A 19,482-nucleotide genomic window follows, 5' to 3' on the forward strand; every position below is an offset into this window, starting at 1 on the left:
CTTTCCTCGGAGCCCCGCTGACAGTGTGCACTTGCAACATTCCTCCTCCGGTGTCAACGGAAAAGCAAGCCACGCCATTCCCACTAAACTCTACTTCATACCTTACCCGTTTTTGACTGGCTGATTTCCAGGGCTCCATCGTGTTTGGCACGGCATTCACCTCCCTCCGCTTCTACTTAACCTCAAGGTCTCAATCCTGTTTCTGAGCAGGAATACGTTCATCTTTTAGTTTGAGGGGAACAATCAGTACAGCATTAATTGTTTCGGCTGGAGATTCATTCTACATATCCAGTGCTTAATGAGGTAGCTCCTATAAATCTCCAGACTTGTTCGAGTTTGGTAAATATTTTACCGTACCCTTGAGCACTCACAGTACAAATAATATGACTGCAGCTTATTTACCCCTTATCGGGGAGGGCTGCACAGGCTCATAGCCATGAGAGGATCCAGAGAAAATTCCACTGTCTCTACCTTATTATTTGAAAATTAGACCCCAAAAATGCCAGATATACTCGGCATGTCAGACAGCATCTGTGGTTTGAGAAACAGGGTTAACAGGCAGAGGATTCTGCACTTCTGAAATGTTTGGGTCTCAGGAGCATTTGCAGTTTCCGGGGGGCGGAGGGGGATTTTCCCACGGGGGGAACCAATCATTGTCTGTTTACGAACAGCAGGTAGAAGAGGGGGGTAGTAACAATGGAAGCGTGCACTGGAACGTCCAGCCAGCAGCCCCACTTGGGCACGATGAGGCCGGTTTAGCACAGTGGGCTAAACAGCTGGCTTGTAATGCACAACAATGCCAGCAGCGCGGGTTCAATTCCCGTACCAGCCTCCCTGAACAGGTGCTGGAATGTGGCGACTAGGGGCATTTCACAGTAACTTAATTGAAACCTACTTGTGACAATAAGCGATTATTATTATTATTATGAGCATTGCTGAAGCGGAGGGAGATCTAGGGGATGGGGGGTATTCCTCAAAATGGTGGCACTCGTCAATTGAAAAACTAAGGCCCAGGATAGTGAGGGGCCTTAGAGCAGAGGGAGAATTCCTCCACTAGATTGGGTTGGTCTGCGATTGGATCACTTTTAGCCTTGTAACCCCCTGAGGCAGCCATTTCATTCAGCCTGTGATGCTCCTATAATAATCCAGTGAGAGGCCTCTACCAAAGTGTTGCCAGGGAACCAACACAGCAGGGGAGGTGACCAGCGGGAAAGGGGAGGGGAGAGAGGGTGAAGAGGGAGCCCATTAATGTTAGAAAATGGTTCTTGATCCAGGCCTCCATCGCGCTGATTGTCTTCCCACTCCCTCAAACTGCCTGCCAGACACCTTGGGAGATAATTACCCACCAATAGGCTTTCAAACAAACACCCCCCTCCCACCCGACCCCCATCGCCCCCCCACCCACCCCCATCGCCCCCCCACACCTCTCCCACCCCACCCCCCACCTCTCCCCCCCACCTCTCCCCCCCACCCCCCCACCTCTCCTCCCCCCACCTCTCCCCCCCCACCTCTCCCCCACCTCTCCCCCACCTCTCCCCCCTCCACCTCTCCCCCCCACCTCTCCCCCCCCCACCTCTCCCCCCCCACCCCCCCCCCTCCCCCCCACCTCCCCCCCACCTCTCCCCCCCCACCTCTCCCCCCTCCACCTCTCCCCCCCACCTCTCCCCCCCCCCACCTCTCCCCCCCACCCCCCCACCTCCCCCCCACCTCCCCCCCACCTCTCCCCCCCCACCTCTCCCCCACCTCTCCCCCACCTCTCCCCCCTCCACCTCTCCCCCCCCACCTCTCCCCCCCTCCACCTCTCCCCCCCACCTCTCCCCCCCACCTCTCGCCCCCCTCCACCTCTCCCCCCCCCCACCTCTCCCCCCTACCACCTCTCCCCCCCACCTCTCCCCCCCACCTCTCCCCCCCCCACCCTCCCCCCCCCCCCACACCCCCCCCCCCCCCACACCCTCCCCACTCCCACCAAGGGGCCGGTCAGAGCTTCAGGTAACTGAGGAAAATTGGAAACGTAACAGGCTTGAAACAAGTGACAATGGGAGGGTGGGAATAAGAAATTCAAATTGGATTAAATGATGAAAGGTTTGCTTTGCTTTTCGAAAACCTTTTTTTTTGTCAAATTCGTTCGGAGGATGTGGGCAATCCCTGACTGCTCCTTCTAAACCATTTTCAGAGGGCAAGGAGTCACATGTAGGCCAGAACAGGTAAAGGGCAGCAGATTTCCTGAAGGACTTTTAGTGAACCAGATTTATCACTTTGAATTCCAGACTTTTAATGAATTCAAATTTCCACCTTCCGCCATGGCGGGATTCGAACTGAGATCCCCAGGGCAATACGCTGGGTCCTGGATTGCAAATCCACGATAATGCCATCACACTGTTAACACTTCCCCTTGACATACCTGGAATACGTTTCCTCTCAGTCACCTTCCCTCCAGTGAATACAGATTCAATGTTGAACATACAATTTGGAATCTTTTCTTCTTATTTCCACCTGATTCATTGTCAAAATCGTTTAACTTTTTTGATTCTACCTTCCAGTTACTCTGTCCTGCCGTGAGCGAGTCGGTGTGAATTAATGATAGAACTTTTAATATTTCACTCTGTCTTCTGTGCAATGGTTCAAATTAGCGGAAGGCAAGCTTCTATTTCCTTTATTTAATTCTAAAACTGCGCAGTGCTGAACATGAGACCACAGCTGTAATTCCGTTAAAGACACAGCGACAGCCCAGAGGCAACAATCTCGACAGAGGATTTAGTATCAAAACAAAATCAAGCAAAACATTTGGAGGGGGGGGGGGGGACAAAAATGCTTCACGCAATATAAATTTGCATTGTCTCCTAGTGGGAGCATGTTTGAGTTGAAGCAACTTGTTACTGAATGTGGAGCATAAATAGATACCAGTCAAGAAGAAAAATGACACATGGAAAAATATGAATACGTCTCCCAAGGGTTCATTTTCAAGCAGGATAACCTTGTAGAATGAGAGTTCTGAAAAGGAAGGTTGTTCACATGGAGACGCTGATGTGTCTGAAAGAGCCAGTTGCTTTTGGTTCATTCATTCATTGGACATGGATATTACTAACAAAGCCAGCATTTGTTATACCCATCCCTCATTGTCCTTGAACTGAGTGACAGTTCAGTGTCACCCTGTGAGTCACATGTAGGTCAGACCAGGCACGCATGGCAGATTTCGTTCCCTAAAGAACGGCAATGAACTAGACCCGTTTTTACAACAAACAAAGAACATTTTCTCATTACCATCATGGAGACAAAGATTTCATTTCCAGATTCATTAATTGAACTGGAATTCCACCAGCTACAACAATGGGATTTGAACCCATGTCCCCAAAACATTAAAATACAGGAATGCCAGAAATCTGATATAGAAACACAAAATGCTGGAAAAACTCAACAGGTCTGGCAGCATCAGTGGGGAGAGAAACAGAGGGCTGGATTCTCCGGGGCTATATCCTCACGCTGGCGTGGGGACGGTGGCACGCCAGAAAAACTGGCGCAAAACGGCCACCGATGTCCCGATTTGCTGGGAGCTAGTAGGCAGGCAGCGTAGAGCACTCGGCTCCAGCTGCCGATATGCCCCGGAGAATTGCCGGGTCTGTGGCCAGGCATGTGCACGGCGGCGGTCTGCATCGGCCATGGTGTGCTACATGGCGGACCCGGCCTGTGAAATTGTCCCCCAGTTTGGCCAGCTTGCGCGCCCCGGACCAACCCCCCACAGTGCCCCTAGCCCCCAAAAATGTCCCCCCTGCCCGTGGATCGGCTCTCTCCTGACTGGCGCCGCTGGACTGAGTCCGCAGCCGGCATGCCGAGATTCCCGACGGATGAGACCGTGAGAGACCCACGCCGTTGGGAACTCAGCCAATCGGGGGCGGAGCATTGGGGGGCAGGCCTCAGGCAATGTCCTGAGGCCATCGATCCGTGGCGCAGCGTACTCAGCAAGTACGCCACTTTAGAGGGGGCGGAGCATCGCAAAAGCGGCAGCGCGGCCGATTTGGTCGGAAACGTGGATGCTCCGGCCATTCGCCGAACGCGATTTCAGCGTCAGCAACCGGACAATCCAGCAGAGATTTACTAATTATAGTCCAGATGAGGGTTGACAACAGGCCCTGACAAACGGTGAGCAGGCGAATGGTACCTGCCTGGGGAACTGCCAGAGAGTTTCTGTCAGGGAGGTAGGGGGAGCGGTTCCGTGGGGAAGGGGGGGTGGTCCAGTGTTGTTTCGGGGGGTTCTCTGGGGTAAAGAGATGGGTTTCCCAGTAAAGGGCAGGATTTCGTGGCTCTTTGTGCTTCATTTTTTTAAAATTGTTTTCAGATCGGGGCACACTGGTCTGTCTGGGACCAAGGTTGCTGGCAGGGTAGGGTAGGCACATTCAGAGCCCACTGACACCGTGATGTGGGACTCGCCTCCAGGATCTTTTCTTGTGTTACAGAATATGCCGGGGAAAATCAACAGTGCAGCTGATAGCTGGCTACACCCCACATTCCTGCCTGAGTTGACACATTCTGTCAAAAAACAGAAAATTCCACCCATGGTGAGGATCTCACAGTCTCACATTATAATAGTTTCACAATGTCTCAGTCCCACAGTCTCACATTATAATAATCTCACAGTGTCACAGTCTCACAGTCTCACATTATAATAGTCTCAAAGTGTCACATTCTCAGTCTCACATTATAATAATCTCACAGTGTCACATTCTCACATTACAATAATCTCACAGTGTCTCAGTCCCACAGTCTCACATTATAATAATCTCACAGTGTCACAGTCTCACAGTCTCACATTATAATAATCTCACAGTGTCTCAGTCCCACAGTCTCACATTATAATAATCTCGCAGTGTCATATTCTCACAGTCTCACATTCTCACTGTGTCACATTCTCACAGTCTCACAGTCTCACATTCTCACAGTCTCACAGTGTCACACTCTCACAGTATCACATTATAATAGTCTCACAGTGTCACATTCTCACAGTCTCACAGTCTCACATTATAATAATCTCGCAGTGTCATATTCTCACAGTCTCACAGTGTCACATTCTCACAGTCTCACATTATAATAATCTCACATTATTATAATCTCACAGTGTCCCATTCTCACAGTCTCACATTATAATAATGTCACAGTGTCACATTCTCACAGTCTCACTGTATAATAAACTCACAGTGTCTCAGTCCTACAGTCTCACATTATAATAATCTCACAGTGTCACATTCTCACAGTCTCACATTATAATAATCTCACAGTCTCACATTCTCAGTCTCAGTCTCACATTCTCAGTCTCAAAGTCTCAGTCTCACAGTCTCACTGTCTTGCATTCTCACATTCTCACAGTCTCAGTCTCACAGTCTCACATTCTCACAGTCTCAGTGTCACAGTCTCACATTCTCACAGTCTCAGTCTCACAGTCTCACATTCTCACAGTCTCAGTCTCACAGTCTCACTGTTGCATTCTCACATTCTCACAGTCTCACATTCTCAGTCTCAGTCTTGCAGTCACAGTTTCCCTATTTCACAGTCACTCAATCTCGCAGACTCACAATCTCGCTGACATGCAGTCGGGTCTCAGTCTCACAGCTCTAAGTCTCACAGTTTTGCGGTTTCACAGTCTCGCAGTTCGCAGTCTCAAAGTCTCACAATCTCACAGTCTCAGTCTCACAGTCTCACAGTCTCGTAGTCTCGCATTCTCACAATCTCAGTCTCACAGTCTCACATTCTCACAATCTCAGTCTCACAGTCTCACAATCACAGTCTAGTCTCAGTCTCGTAGTCTCAGCCTCACAGTCTCACAGACTCAGTGAGATAGGGAGAAGCCAGGACATTCAGGGGGGGGGGGGGGGGGGGGGGGATGTCAGTGTTGATGTGCTGGGTGCTCTGGATCCGTGAAACACATACAGGCCACCAACACTCTGTGCTGTAAACTATAAACTCTTGTACTTCTGATAGGCTGCATCCCGAATGAGCGGGAAAACTGATGCCCTCTGTCTTTATAGTGAGTGTGTTCTAACTGGTGATTGGCTGCGGTGTTATGCATGTTGATTGGTCCTATTGTATGTCCATCAGTGTGTATGTCTGCACCATGATATACTGGTGTATATTATGACAGAGAATACTGCAGCCGGCGGCGGGGCGGGATTCACACCGCCCGCCCCCCCCCCCCCCCCCCCCTGGATTCTCTGACCCGACAGGGGGTCGAAGCATCCTATCCACAGTCTCTCAGTCTCTCAGTCTCAAACTCTCTCAGTCTCACAGACTCACAGTTTCACAGACTCACAGTCTCAGTCTTACAGTCCCACAGTCTCACAATCTTATAGTCTCACAGTGACAGTCTCATAGTCTCACAGACTCGCAGTCTCAGTCCCACAGCCTCACAGACTCACAGTCTCGCAGTCTCACAGACGCAGTCTCTCAGTCTCGCAGTCTCAGTCATACAGCCCCACAATCTCACAGTCTCACAGACTCACAGTCGCACAGTCGCGTAGCCTCAGTCTTACAGTCTCACAGACGCAGTCTCTCAGTCTCAGTCATACAGCCCCACAATCTCACAATCTTACAGTCTCACAGACTCACAGTCGCACAGTCGCGTAGCCTCAGTCTTACAGTCTCGCAGTTTCACAGACTCGTAGCCTTGCAGTCTCACGGTTTTTCAGTATCGCAGTCTCCCAGTCTGCTACACACAAAAGGAAAAGGCAGGTGAAGAGTACCTGTATTCAAGGGCCGGAATTGCATCAACCTAGTCTGTGACGAACAAAGTCATCGAGTAGTAGAGTCATAGCTGTCTACAGCATGGAAACAGGTGGAGGAGGCATGGCAGAATTATGGCCCCTGTCCTTTTATTCTGTGAGATATTACTTTGCTCACAAGTCTCTAGCATGGCACTTTATTGCTTTTTAAAAATACTTTCACAGTTGCTGTCATAGTCTTGATCACAGGTTGGATTCTCCACTGCCCAATGCTAGTAGTGGGTTTCCCGATTGGGAGCTAAACCCGTTCCCATGCGCCGATCCACACCGGCGGCGGTAGTGAGCTGCACGCACCCCCAGACTGGTGGCACCATGCAAGGCTGCGATTTGCATGAATTTTAATATGATTAATGGGCTGGAAGTCTGATTCTCCTCTCCCCCACCTCCTAGGATGCTCCATCACTGGCAGCCAGGAGTCAGGCTGGTGTGATCTGGTGAAAGTATTGACAAGCAGGGTCCAGGTGTTATGGTCATTGAGGGGAAGCAAGGAGGAAAGCAAACCTTTGAAACCTTTCGGCCTTGCTGGTGGGTGTAAGCCTGGACCTCAGGGAGTAGTGGGGAATGGCTTGGTGGTAAGTGCGTGGACTCCCTCAGGATTGGGGGTGCCCTGGCTGAGACCCTCATTGCCGCACAAATTCAGTTAAACCCACCCCCTGACTGCAACTTACAGGGTCCTGATGTGACTGCTCACAGGGCCCTGCACACACTCCGAGGGCATCTGGTCATGAGGAACCCACCCAGCGTGCCCAGCAGTATCACCAAGGGGATGGGTGTGGCTATGCTCAATCATCGGCCCACCAGGTGTTGGCACTCCTTAGAAGCTCGGCACAGTAGCACAGTGGTTAGCATAGTTGCTTCACAGCGCCAGGGTCCCAGGTTCGATTCCCCGCTCGGGTCACTGTCGGTGCGGAGTCTGCACGTTCTCCCTGTGCCTGCGTGGGTTTCCTCCGGTTTCCGTCACAAGTCCCGAAAGACGTGCTTGTTAGGTGAATTGTTCGGGAATGGGGAGGATGTGCGTTATAATAAACAAGACTGGGAGGGGAAAGAGCTGATCTGTACCTTCCTGATGAAAAGAAATCCATGAGATACTGTGCAGCCCTTGTTACAGGTGAGATGGAGGGAGCAGGCGCAAAGGTTTGAGGAAAGCCTTGAGTAGGCCAAAGGAGCTTAACCTTTGACATCCCAATGTCCACAGGGTGGTGAATCTGACCACAAACACAGCTGACGGCACCCAGAAATGTTTTTCAAAAAAAACTGAATGATCCTTGGCTCTCTTTAAGAGAGATCTTGACCTGTACAAGACCCATTAAGTTAGAATCTCTCTGCACTGCTCACAAATGGAGAGACTCAGAGCAATTCCGCTGAATACAGTCAGGACCGGATCACAAGACAACAGTGACCTTTCAGCACATTCGACCTGACCTTTCCAGAGTGTCAACAGCAGCATCCTCCTCTCCTCTCTTGCTGCTGTCTTTTAAATCAAGGCATACAGCCCTTCAGCCAGCGAATTCAGTATTTGATCCATTAAGTGTCTCAGTTACCTTTGCAAAGACCCCTCTGAGTCACCTCTGTTTGAGTTTGGCGAGTGCTGCCTTGTCAAACCATTACTCACGGTTCTTCCTTCAGATAGCAGGAATCAGCCTTATCGATTTCTACCTCACAGATTTAAATGATCCGCTTAGGGCTACAGTAACCGGAACGACAAACAATATTCCAACTGGGACTTCTGTAGAAGCAACAGACTGCGGACGCTGGATATCTGAAGTACCAACAGAAAATGCTGGAACTATAACAAGGGGCACGATTTAACGTAAACACTTCTAAGTGTCATTTTGGTGGGATTGACAGAGTGTTTCTCGATGGCCTTAGTACCGGGATATGAGCCCCCATGAGCTTCTCGCCACTTGTTTTTAAATGCTTACCACTCACTCTGACGAATGTCAATTTTGACCTTTCCCGCTATTTAACCGGCCTGTTGTCAGCTTTCCTGGGACTTTCCAGGTGATTGTCCAGCCTCAAAGATCTGCCGGCCAATCAGAGGGTTGTTTATGTGGAGAGCAGGGAGGAGGTGTCTCTCTGTGGTTCATGCTGCTACTGGAACCCTCTATTGGGCATAGGCTAACAGAAGGTAAGCCGACCAGGACATGACTGTACTGCTGGTAGAATATCATCGGTGGCCATGGGAAGAGGCCCTAATTGGCTGCTTATGGATCTCAATTGGCCTAAGGATGGGAAGGCTGAATCGGGAATTGTGAGGAGTCAGGAAGGTGACAGGCTCTCAATTCTATGTCTTCCTGCCTGATTAAATGGCTCCCTCACCACCCAGCATGCTTCTGTGGGAGGTGGAGCTGGTGTGCTGGTGATAGGCTGGATGCTAAATTCCGCCCAACTTTTCAATTTGATGGCCTTTGATCAGAAGGTCATCCACCCGAAACTGTGTCTAGCTCCACCGATGCTGCTGGCTTGGGGAGTATTTAACCGTAGAGTGGAATAGAATTCCTACGGTTCAGAAGACAGCCATTCGGCCCCTCAAGTCTGTACAGACCCTATAAAAGGGCACCCTACCTAGGTTCACTTCCCTGACCTATTCCCCCTAATCCCACCTAACCTGTGCACCTTTGGTCAATCCACTTAACCTACATATCTTTAGGCTGAGGGAGGAAACCGGAGCACCCAGAGAAAACCCACGCAAAGAGAAAAAGTGCAAACTCCACACAGTCACCCAAGGCCGGAATTGAACCCGGGCCCCTGCCACTGTGAGGCAGCAATGCTAACCGCTGTGTCACCCTAGAATTTCCTACTTTTATTTGGGAGATGCACAAGTTTCCCATGGATCTGAGCTCAGTTATTTTTCATGTCATATGAGGAGAGATTGACTAGGTTGGGATTGTTCTCACTGGAGTTCAGTAGAATGAGGGGGGATCTCATAGACATACAATTCTAACAGGACTAGACAGGGTAGATTCAGGGAAGATTTTACCAATGATGGGTGTGTCCAGAACCAGGGGTCACAGTCTGAGGATTCAGGGTCAACCATTTCGGACAGAGATAAGGTGATATTTCTTCTCACAAAGAGTTGGGAGCCTGTGGAACTCATTACCACGGGAAGTAGTTGATGCTGAAACTTTGAATATATTCAAGAGGCAGCTGGATATAGCACTTGGGGAGAATGGGATCAAAGGCTATGGGGAGAAAGCAGGATTAGGCTATTGAGTTGGATGATCAGCCATGATCGTGATGAATGGCGGAGCAGGCTCGAAGGGCCAAAAGGCCTCCTCCTGCTCCTATCTTCTATGTATCTATGTATGTATAACCTTAGTTATACCTAAAGCCTAGTGCCTTTGTTCATAGTCACTTTGCACCATTTAGGAATAGTGAAACAGTCCACTAACAATCACTTCCAACCAGCTCTTCAGAAAGTTTTGTATTATCCATATCTCCTCTTTCACCTGTTCTGAACAGATGTCCCTCTGTCAGGGGTGATCTTGATCTTGTCAACGCTTTTCACATGAGGGACTGTATTTCAATTTTTCCACTGGTGAGGCTGCCAGCAGCAATTGCGGGGAGAAAACAGCCTGTGATTGGACGAGCAGCTCTACAGCATCTTTCAAAACCACTTGGCTCCCATGTATCTTGGACAATGCTTGGCGGGACTCATAGACAGGTGATGGGGGGGTTGGATTCCGGCCTACAGGCCACCTGTTGGGATAAGCCTGCTTTAGATCACTGTGCGATATAACCCCCCACGAGACCCATGGGGACAGCCTGTGTAATCTTCCCCTGAACCTCGTGGAGTACGAGATCCCCCGCTGAGGAGCTCATCAGCGGGATAGTTAATTCTGGACATTAAAAGCCGGCCCAGGTAGGGACCGAGCTGCAGAATAGTCTCTGGGACTGGGACTGTTACTTGTGTATACTTTACTTCAACAATAAACCTTTCCGGACTCCTCTGTGACTACTAATGCTACCTTAACAATGCTATATAAATGCATTTCACGGTTGTTGTGATTTTTCTGCCACTCTGTTCCATGTTTACTTTTTTGCTCTCTCCGTTCCTCTTTCTCTGCTCACAGCCCACCTGTCACGTTCAGTGTTTTCTTCACTGCATTGAGCAGTCAGCACTGTATCTCGCCCAGGGATGTGGGTGTACGGGGAACAAGAGGAGGCGGGGAGAATGCAAATCACCTTGGCTTCCCGCTCCTGATCGCCACTTTGCTTCAAGGCCCCGACTGGAAAATGTTGCGTGGGTGCCACGTGAGGCCCACCATCTAACGGCTTGCCAGCACACAACCTGAAGGCTCACACATGACAAATGGTGCTTGTGGGCAAACTACTGGAATGCAGCTCAGCAAGAACGAGTGGGCTTCAGAGAGGATGATGCAACATTGGAGAGAGAAAGTCTCGGCAATGCTCAATTACCATTCGAAAACAGCGGCACATTGGTTAGCACTGCTGTCTCACACAACCAGGGACCCGGGTTTAATTCTGGCCCTGAGTGACTGTCTGTGTGGAGTTTTGCACCTCATCCCCGTCTCTGCGTGGGTTTCCTCCGGGTGCTCCGGTTTCCTCCCTAAGCCCAAAGATGTGCAGGTTAGGTGGATTGACCATGATAAATTGCCCCTTCGTGTCTCAAGATGTGCAGGTTAGATGGGGTCGTTAACGGGGGGAGTGGGCCCAGGTCTAGGTAGGGTGCTCTTTCAGAGGGTCGGTGCAGATTCAATGAGCAAAATGGTCTCCTTCTACACTGTAGAAATTCTATGGAGCTAACATCCATACCTACCACAAGCCTTTCCTTTTTGAAATAATTACAGTGGATTAAAGCAATGTACACCAGGAAAATAATTAAACCGTTTCACAATGAATATCGTGAAAGTGTTAGCTAAAGTTTGAGTAATGAAGTCCCACTCAGAGTTTTGAATATTTCACACAAACCTTTGCAGCATCAGCAGATTACCCTCCTGTGCAAATATTGAGCTTGTTCTTAGCTCCCGAACCTGGGCAGCACTTTCCCAGAAACCAAGCAGCCTGTGTCACTAGCTTGAGAAATAAACTAAGGGACAAGTTTAATTTGACATTGGGAAAGGATTTATGATCGGCAATAATCTGAACCTTAATGAGCAGGCAAACGGCATGCTGTTTCTTTCCCCCACAGAGTGAATGAGCAGCTTTTATATTTGCCTCACCGAAATAATAAAGACAGTTATTTTCTTTAATGGCTGTGTTTTTGTGCAATTAATTTTTATGGTCCTCAAGGTGAGGGATGATAGTGCCCAGGCAATAGGACACATCCCACTTCATTCAGCCATTGTGGTAATCAAGCACTCTCAGGTCAGATAAGTATGGGTTAGAGCTGTAACGTGAGGCTGTTTTTACATTAGTGTTGCTGACAGGTCTCCAATGACTGGGAATTAGTGTGTAGCTGGCTAGCAGCACAGTCAGTTGATATTTTCATGGTCTTGTCATTTGCATAATTATTCATAGCTCCCAGTGGAGCTCCGGTTGTGTGCTCTGCGCCAGCGACATGCAAATTGAGAGCGACACGGCCACTTAAAGCTAAGTGATCGCAAAGCAGAACGTGGAAATATTCGGAGGAGCGTTCCGACCCATTGGCAGTTTTTAATGGTGACGGAGAGGGCAAAAGGGGAGGAAGTGTGAGGCAAAAAAAAAAACAACGGGATGGAAAGATTCCAAAGTGGAAACATGGTAGGGCGGGATTCTCAGCCCTGCCGCATCTGTTTTCCGGTGCGGCACGCCCCCCATCGGGAAATCCGCGGTGTGAGTGCGCTGGCGGCGAAGCGGAGGATCCCGCTGACGGAGAATCCAGTCCAGTAAATTTTCCGGTCCCGCCCGCCGATCGACAATTTGACCATTGAAAGGTCTCGGGGGAAGGCGGGGCTGGAAAATCCAAATGCACAGCCCCAACATTTGACCCCTTTCCGTGAAATGGATGTTTCTAATGAAATGTAGTGGGGTTGACCCACTCCACATTGTATCCTCCACATTGAGCAACAGCATGCATGGAATGAAACTGAGGAGTAAGAGTCACTGACCACTGTAGCTCATGCAGAGTTTGATGCAATCAAGTCCACTCTTGTCAAACCGAGCACACTGATGAAGTGAAGTTTATGCTTCTTGTAGGATTGACTCTCCACTTCTTTTCACTGACATTAGTCGGACGCTCCACGTTTCTTACCTGATCTTCTGACCTGGGCCTATTGAAAAATGCGCAGCACAGCACATCCTTCTGGACATGGCAGTTGTGTCAGGCTAAGGAAGCCACACCCTCTTTTTATAGCACTAGCGGCTGTTAAACGGGTAAGTTTAAAAGTCTCCGTGCTTGAATGCCACTTTGAGGAGCCATGGAGTGTATACAGTAAGTAGGTCGTTGGGGGGTTTGAGTGGAGATCGGATGGTCAGTCGAGGTTGGAAGGATCAGGTAACCAAGGGCATGGGACCAGTTGGTCGGGGGTGGAGGGGCAGCTGGTAATCAGGGGGTGTGGTGAGTCAGGTATCAAGGGAGGCCAGATGTTGGCAGGGTTCAAGGGGGGTTGGGGGTTTGTGGAGGTGCAGGCGGTCAGGTGGTCGGGCATAGAATCATAGAATTTACAGTGCAGAAGGAGGCTATTCAGCCCATCGAGTCTGCACCGGCTCTAGGAAAGAGCACCCCATCCAATCCCACACCGCCACCCTATCTCCATAACCCAGCAACTCCACCCAACAGTAAGGGCAATTTTGGTCATGAAGGGCAATTTACCATGGCCAATCCACCTAACCTGCACATCTTTGGACTGTGGGAGGAAACCGGAGCACCCAGAGGAAACCCACGCAGACACAGGGAAAATATGCAGACTCCGCACAGACAGTGACCCAAACCGGGAATCAAACCTGGGACCCTAAAGCTATGAAGCAATTGTGCTAACCATTATGCTACTGTGTTGCATGGGGGAATCAGGAGGTCGGGTATTTCATTGGTGGATATTTTATGCCAATGACACTCTCTGATCCAATTGTCAAGTTATCAAGGGACAGGTTCCCAAAGTATCCCCTTCCCACATCACTGCCTCCCCCTGTGCTCATCCCCCTGCTTATGACTTGGAAAAACATCTGCTTATAACTTGAATTTACCATTGCAGCCCAGTAAATAAGGATGAGGTGCCCACACAATGCCAGCTCCTATGTTGCGAACATCTTTGCTCAGTCCGCAAGCAGGACCTGGTCCCAGTTCCCTGCCCTAACCAAGTAACTCATAACCCCACCTACCCATTGAAATGAAATTAAAATCACTCATTGTCACAAGTAGGCTTCAATGAAGTTACTGTGAAAAGCCCCTAGTCGCCACATTACTGTGCCTGTTCGGGGAGGCTGTTACGGGAATCGAACCGTGCTGTTGGCCTGCCTTGGTCTGCTTTTAAAGCAAGCGATTTAGCCCTGTGCTAAACAGCCCCTAAGGAGTCCCCACTCTCCCCATTGGACAGTGAGGGACAATTTAGTTTGGCCGATCCATCTAACCTACGAATCTTTGGATTGTGGGAGGAAAGCACTCGGAGATAACGCAGGCAGACACGGAGAGAAAGTGCAAACTCCGCACAGTCATCCAAGGTCAGAATTGGACCCGGGTACTTGGCGCTGGGAGGCAGCAGTGCGGAGGAGAATAGACAGGCATATGGATCAAGTGGAAAGACATGCAACTTCAAAGCCTGATTTTGTGGGCAGGTGAACAAAGCAGCATCTGGCTCATTTTGACACATGGCTAAGTGAGGAAGGCACCAAGTTGACATCCTGTGGCTTTTCAGGGTGCCTTCCCAAGGCAGTCACAGCTATTCAGCAGTTTCAACACAGTATATTTCATGCAAGGCAGGAGTGACCCAAAGCTTGCATCTGCCACCCAAAGTGTCATCCCTTCCACAGGCACAGCAGACCTAAACAAACCCCTCACACAGCCTTATGGCTCATTTTTTGCATCGCATGCATGGCTGCACCTTAGGGGGACAGATCTTCAACACGCAATGTATTATTGACAACCTTCTCATTGTAAAATCTTTCAAAGCCCTAACACGTCAAGTCATTTTTGAAAACCTTGCTGAATAATGCAGTCACTTCCTGCCACCTCAAGTTGGCATGGCTCTCCTTGCCAACTTTCCATCTTTCTCCCAATCTTTCCCCAGCCAAGAGGGGCCAATTACTAGGGGGCATAGGTTAAGGTGCGAGGGGCAAGGTTTAGAGGAGATGTACGAGGCATGTTTTTTATACAGAGGGTAGTGGGCCTGGAATGCGCTGCCGGAGAAGGTGGTGGAAGCAGGGACGATAGTGACATTTAAGGGGCATCTTGACAAATACATGAATAGGATGGGAATAGAGGGATACGGACCCCGGAAGTGTAGAAGATTTTAGTTTAGACGGGCAGCATGGTCGGCACGGGCTTGGGCGGGCCGAAGGACCTGTTCCTGTGCTGTACTTTTCTTTATTCTTTGTTCTCATCCCTAACCTCAGTCTATTCCGCTCAAGAGGTTTTGCTTCCTTTTAAACTTCAATACTCTTTAAGAAAAAAAAAATTGCATCTCTTTCCATTTAATTCTTTCCCCTTTCTTCCATTAATTTATATCTGTAAGAGATTTCTTACATAAAATATTTATTTCCAGTGCCTCATCTTCAGTGATAAAGATTGATTTGATTTTGGGGATGATACATGTAAGTTATATCAAGTATTAACTTAACTGGTTCTGTCTTATGTTTCAATCAATACTATTTTAACTGCCCTGATATTTATGTCTAATCTATAAGAAAACCTTCAATTTTCTGCACACATCTCAATGGATTTCGAAATACACTTTTGTGCCTTGGCCAAGGTATATTCTTCAGGAGCAAAGCTTTTTGACCAGGGAACTGTACTCCTTTCTGTCCTTAACCATCATTCACTAATAGGTTGTTTTACTACATTACAACAGTGCTGACACTTCAGAAGCGCTTCATTAGCTATAGGAAACAAGGGAGTAAGAGTAGGCCATTCGGCCCCTCGAGCCTGTTCTGCTATTAGTATGATAGAATCATAGAATCCCGACAGTGCAGAAGGAGACCCATCGAGTCTGCACAGGCCCTTGGAAAGAGCACTCTATTTAAGTTCCCGTACCCCAGTAACCCCACCTAACCTTTTGGACACTAAGGGCAATTTTAGCATGGCCAATCCACCTAACCTGCACATCTAGATCATGGCTGACCCTCTACCTAATTATCCCCCACTGTTCTTGTATCTCTCAATGTCTTTATTATCTATTGATCTCTACCTTGAACAAACTCAATGACTGAGACTCCACAGAGTAAGGTTGTGAAATATGCCATTGAAACGCAACTCTTTCGATGTCCATTTCTAACAGGGACAATTGGATGAGAAATATTATTCATTGGAGTGAGTTCTGGCTGGTAAGTCCCTCCTCAATTCAGGGATTCTGAGGCTCATGCGTCTGACGTTATATGAGCAAAATCCGTAGCAAACCTGATACCTGTTGGACGAATCGTTGCCTTTATCAGTGGGAGAGCTGATTTCTAATCATTAAGTCGAGTACTCCAGCAACTAGCAGTCAGTTCTTTAGTGAAACAGGTATTCTCTGTAGGAATACAGCAGTAAAGTAATCAGAGCTGTGTGCTCAGCTGTGTTTGCGTGTAGCCCCCCCCCCCCCCCCCCCCCCCCCCCACTCCCCCTCTCCATCACCACCCACCAGCAGTGGCGGACTGGGTCTAAAAATATTGGTTGCCAGGAGACAAAGGGGGCCCACCCACAACTACAATGTTATCATTTAATTTTCATAACGAATAAATAAAATTTTCAAAAAATACATATGGAAAAAATGGTACAATTAAAATTTTTGTGGAAAAAATGTGTATTTCTTAGTAATTACAGTGTACATGTACTGTACATATTGCTGGCAGTAGATAGCAAATGTAAATACAGAATGTTATAATTGAATTTTTAATTTTATTTTTTTAATTTTAAGTAATTGGTTGATATTTTTAAATAGTTTACTGCACAATTTACACATTAACAGATAGTTCAAAAGCACAATAGAGCATTGCATGCAGTCCACTATATTAAGAGCAATTGTTTTTGTTCGCTAGATGATTGTGCAAATCTGCCAATAATTGCTTCTGCATCCAATTCATCTAACAATTCCTTTTCAATGGATAGCAACATGTATGATTCCAAATTCTCCTCAGACAGCGAATTTCTTAACCGTGTCTTTATGATCTTTAGCTTTGAAAATGTCCTCTCACATTGGACTTGAGTAACTGATAGTGTGCAGATTACTTTATAAAGTTCATAAAGGTTATCATATGCCTTGTCATGAAGTCTGTTGGATGCCAGAATTTTAGTACACACGATGGGCAAGTGCTGCAAATTTTACAATTGTTGCAACTGGAATTCATATTCTCACCATCATTAAGCAATAGCTTTAATACGTCAAAGTTTGAAGCAAAAGAAAACAATTCCAATATTACTTGATCTTTGCTGATTTGTGGAAACAGCTTAATAATACCTTCCAATGCTTCATCTTCAAGGCCCTTCTCTGCAATAGTTTTAAACTTTGCTGGGTCCAAGCAGGACACATCTTTATACAACTGTTTGTGTTGTACAAAGCGTGATTCTAGTGACTGGACAATGCAATCCATTATTAGGTTAAACACATTTACTCGAAAATCAGCTAGAGAATCTGAGGAATTTCTTTCATCATCAATAAGCTCATCTGCCATTCTTTTCTTCTTCCTCTGCCTCTTAACTGGCAATGCTGTTTCCAACGCATCAATTTCCAATGTTTGATTTTCATCCATATTCATCTGTGAAATCCTGTCATTACATTTATTTACAAATTCCAAAGCCTTGCTGTGAACGTTATCAAATGTTCTTGTCTGTTCCTTTGTTGTAACTGAATCTACCAAACTCCATGCAGTAAACATATCTAAACCACTTGTCTTTAGATAACTTGATAACGGGGTTGTAGTTTCAAATATATACAAGTAAGTAAATGCTGTCAATATGGTTTCATACTTTAAAGACTTTGAAGTAAAACATTTGCTTCATGTTTTGTTTTTGCATCAAACTTTTCTGAATCTTGTATCATTGATAAGCATGTCAATAGATTTACGAAAGTACTGGCAGCGGCATCATCAAAACGTCCAAATATAGTTGTTGCTGCATTGGATTTTCCTGACCATCTGGTCTCACCAATTAGCTTTAATCGTTTCATTTTTTCTTGTCCTAGATGTTTTCCAACAACTATCCATACAGCCATTCTCTTGTATTTCACAAAAGTTGCTAGATTCTGGAGCAAATTGAAAAAAGAACCTGCAGGCACACAACATTTTGTTATTTCAGTTATCACCAAATTCAAGACATGGGCATAGCACCATATATGAACATGTTGATCAGCCACATCAGCAATTTTACTTTGTAAACCATTATACTGGCCATGGTAGCTTGCAGCGCCATCTGTGCTATCAGATAAACATTTTTGGGGGTCCATTTTAAGATGCTGTAATGTTTCAATCAATAGATCAAAAAGTCCCTGTCCTGTACCATCATTACTTGGCACAACTGAAAGTAGTCACTCACAGATAATACCTTTAAGCACATACCGAATAATAATGGTAAACTGATCGATGGATGAATTATCTTGTGTTGAATCAACCTGAATAGAATAATATTTTGCTTGAGAAACTTCATGACTAATTCTTTCTTGTATCATATTCTTCATAATTTTCATTAACATGTTTATAGTTGTTTTACTCAGGTATGTAACAAGTCCACCACGGTCTTTACTTTGAGCCTTTCCTTGTTGCTCTAATCGTTCAATTCTTTGTTTAGGCTTGTGTTTCACTGCAGAAACGTGAGCTGCCATAATGGGGTCATATTTTGCCATCAACTGCACTGTAGCTAAAAAATTGCTATGATTCAGAACCTCATTATCTAGAGTGTAGGCCGATTCATTTCTGTGACCTCGAAAAGGAAGTGCTTGCTTGCCTAACATCTTTATGATGTCTATAATCCTCATGACAATACTTCTCTGCTTCAATACTTCTTCTTTCCTTTTAATTCGTGATGCTGCAAAAAATTTATCTGAGGTGCCATCATTAACCACACTGATATATTGCTGAGCATTTCTGACATGTGTTGTTGTCGATTCATGTAAAGTCAAGCTCTGGCTAATACGGCTGTAGTCACTAAAGCCACGTACAAAGGGTGATGGATTACAAGTGTTGGGAAACTCAAAGGCTAAGCAGTATGAACAATATAAGCATCTATTTTCTTTGTTATATGTTAGCCATTTTCTTGGGACTGAGTCATTCATAATTTTCCTCTCATACAAACGAGCATCAAATGGCAGATCATCAAGTGGCTGAAGTGGATGTTCAGCAAAAAACTGTTTTAGCTTTGCTCATGATGGATATTGGAAGGTTCCAGTAATTGATCTTTCATTTTCTTGAGTAGGTTAATTTACAGGATATGCTTCAGAGAAGTCATTTATGCTTGAAGGAATATCTGATTCCCTGTCACTAGTTGAAGCTATGTGTTCAGATGTTGCAACTACAGGCAGTACAGATATCGGAACAAGGAAGCCAGAAGAAATATTGGGCCTGGGTTGATTAGTAATGGATGCACTTGTATTTGTCTCTACATTCAAAGTAGCTCTTCTCTGTTCTTGTAACTCGCATGTCATTGCATCAT

This window comes from Scyliorhinus canicula, chromosome 20, assembly GCF_902713615.1.
Source record: "Scyliorhinus canicula chromosome 20, sScyCan1.1, whole genome shotgun sequence".
NCBI classification, from domain to species: domain Eukaryota; kingdom Metazoa; phylum Chordata; class Chondrichthyes; order Carcharhiniformes; family Scyliorhinidae; genus Scyliorhinus; species Scyliorhinus canicula.